Source organism: Grammomys surdaster, unplaced genomic scaffold (genome assembly GCF_004785775.1).
Source record: "Grammomys surdaster isolate TR1022 unplaced genomic scaffold, NIH_TR_1.0 949, whole genome shotgun sequence".
Lineage (NCBI taxonomy): Eukaryota > Metazoa > Chordata > Mammalia > Rodentia > Muridae > Grammomys > Grammomys surdaster.
Window position 1 is genome coordinate 397,430 of NW_021605368.1, and position 3,567 is coordinate 400,996.

Genomic DNA, 3,567 nt, shown 5'->3' on the forward strand with positions numbered 1-3,567 from the left:
GTGATTGTGAAGGTTAGTCAGGAAGGGTAGAGGAGTGGCTAGCATTCTGCACCTGTGTCCAAAGTAATGCAAAACCATGGAGAAATTTTTGTTTTTCATGCATGACAGCTTGAAGAATGCAGAACATGTGTTACTTGGGTTACTCTATGTCTAATGAAAAAAAAAGTTAGAATATTTTGTTGTTGTAGTAGTATGTATTAAAGGAGTCTCATGTAGTTTATTAGATCTCATGCTCACCAAGGCTCCCAAAGATAGCCTTGAACTCCTGACTTTCCAATTTCTACCTTCCAAGTGCTGAGATTATAGGCAAGTACCACCATCCTTAGTCAGTTTATGCATTGTTCGGATCAAACCCAGAGCTTTGTGTACATTATGCAAGCACTCCACTGACTGAGCCATGTCCTTATCTTTTAGAAAAGATTTGGACTCTTGTTACCAGAGCTCTGAAGGAAATAAGATTATCCTAGTTGGGATGCATTCAGAAAGAGGCCAATTCTATGACATAATATCATAGTAAATTTTATATATGACAGAGATGAGTAGCTGTCTTTAAGTATGGACTCAGGGAGTAGAAAAAAAGGGAGAATTGGGAGGGGAACAAGTAAGAATTGAGAAAGGTTGGAGATGAAGATGAAAGATGATGTGGCCAAGGGGGTTACATCATTTGCTGGAAGGGATTTATTTCTGTCCTGTGTTCTCCCAGAGTTTAGAAGTGCCCTTATGTCTGATTTTATCTGACAAAAGTACTTCAGAACATTGTGAAAGCATAATAGATTATCAAGGAATATTATTTTGTACACCAATCCTAACAAAAATGAATGTAAAATAAATAAAGTCAAAATGTTGAGAAAGAAGAGTCCCGGAGGTTGCTTCAGAAAAACCAAACCAAATCAAAACAAACAAATAATGAAAATTCAAGGCTGTGTAACAACAGTTAGGGAGATAGCTCATCAGGTGTAAGACCTTGACCCTAAACCTTACCAACTAATATGGATTCTCAGAAGATATAGTAGAATGAGGGAGTGACTTCTTTAAGTTGTCCTCTGACCTCTACACACACACATACCACAGCTTACACACACACACACACACACACACACACACACACACACACACACACACGACAAAACAAAAAAGTCAAACTCACAAAAAACTTGCAAGTACTCTTTCAATCACATCTTTCCATCTGGTGTTAATTGAATTTTAGGTTGTCTGACCCTTATTATGGATTCTTGCAGTAAATTCTATTTTCAATTTATCTGAGAATATTTTTTACTTTTCTCCTTGACCACGGCTCCTTAAATATGGCTAAAATGTATTATGTCCTATTGAAATGTTCTACTAATCCAACAATAAGTTTTATTCTCCTTGAAGAATGTTGTTTAGACTTTTAGTGAATGGGAAGAAATGAGAATGCATTAGACATGGTGGAATTACTTTAGCCAACTCAATGGAAGATATTTGGAAGAGATCACATCTGAGTGGATGAAATTTCCTGGCTTTGCATATCATGGCGTCATTTCCTGGGTGATATTCAACCCCAACTTGATAAGATGTTGCAGAATCCTGATGTGTATTTCATAGTAATCTTGGATATGGAGTGTTTTAGAAGATTGCTTAAATTTTACCTATTGTTTTTATGTCTTTTAGACTTGACTCCTTATTTACACCCTCCAGGTGAAGGTAAGGCAGCCACCTTTATTTTTCGACATCTTAAATGTCAGCCTTTCCAGCCCTTAAAGAATAGCAGATGAATACTTTCCTGCTCTGGATTCATTATCTGTGTTACTGTTCTAATTAAGATGCTCCACCAGGCTAAACACCATTTAAATAATACTGAAGATCCAGTTAAATCCAAATTAAGGTTCTTCCTTGTCATTCGTGAAAGACACTCTTTGCTCCACTGAGACTCAAAAACACTATGTGGGCTTCTAGACATGGTTGCTTACTTCTCTTTTCATTAGGAAATAGTAATTACATATGTAAGTAAAATGTGATGTTTTGATATAAATTCATACCATGAATGGTTAAATCAAGGTCAATAAGGTACTAACAAATCTTATTACAAATTTCAGTTTAAATTTTTATTAAAATATAATTTAATCACTTTCCCCCATTTTCTCTTTTCTCTAACTCTTCCCATGTCCCCTCCATATCACCCCCTCTCAAATTCCTTGCCCCCTCTTCTAAAATTATATATGAACATTCACACACATATAAATACAACTTTCTGAGTCTGTGTAGTGTAGCACTTGGTATTGGATAACCAACAAGGAGGCTCTTCCATAGGAGAAAACTAACTCTCCCACTCTGACAATTCTTTAGCTTTCTGTAGTTCTTTGACTAGGGGTTCAGGTCTAGTGATAATTCTCTCTTCTGGGTTAGCATGTCACTTGGTGCTGTCCTTGTTCAGGTCTTGTTTGGGCAGCCATATTGATGAGGTATCATGGATGACACTGCCATGCCATTTCTAGGAGAGACTCAGTCTCATAGCTGATTTACTTGTCCTTTGACTCTTATGTATTTTTTTGTATGGCCTCTTGATAATGTTCCCTAAATTTCTGCTCAAGAATTGTGATGCAGATGTATCTATACACTGAGACCGGGCACCTTATCATCAGTTGCTTTCTATAGTTTGATTAGTTGTGGCTTTCTGTAATGTTATCTGTTTTTGAAAAAGACATTTATTTGATGAAGGTTGGGAGCTACACTTATCTGTGTGTATAAAGATATGAGCTTAGAGTGCATACAGGAATTATGGTGATAAGCTTCAATTTTTAATAGCAAAAGATAAGTCACCTGAAGCTGTTTCTTACTCTAAGAACAAGAATGTAAGTAAGCAATCAGTGGGGTTAGGTCAGTGGTTAGGAGTGAGTCCTTCATCATGGAGCAATACATTGAGAGTAGGCACAGATGTGCTGTTCCTATAGACAGGACAAAGAAATATACCAGGTCATGAAAATGCTCATGGAGGGCAGTGGGGAGCTTGGAGAGATGTTTTGGACATCTTGGTAAGTTTGGATTTTGATAAATCAGGAGAACAGATGGTAAGAAAGGTTTTAGAGTATGAGTTCTGGAAATGAAGTCTCACTGGTAATGGATTTCCATTGAGGAAGTCTCTGACTTTGGAGATTTGCTGATGTTTACAGTTACAATCAGAAAAAGCCAGAGAATGATACAAGCTAGGGGTACTGGGAGAGTAGGCCTGTGCCTCTGAAATCAAGTACCAGCCAGGCATGGTAGCTCAGGTTTATAATCTCAGTAGCCTGGAACTGATGTTAGTTAGAGGCTGGCCTTGGCTACAGAGTTCTAAGACAGAGTTATACAAGTGAGACCCAGTTTAAATTAAAGCAAATAAAACAAATTTAAATGTTAATTACTTCCAAGCTTGGTAGTGAGTGCTTTCAATGGCAAAACTCAGGAGGCAGAGGCAAGTGAATCTCTGAGATCAAGGTCAGTCTGGTCTGCATAGCAAGTTCTAGGCCAGCCAGGAAAACATAGTGTAAACCTATAATCAAAGAAACAAAACAAAACAAAACAAAACAAAACAAAACAAAACAAAACAAA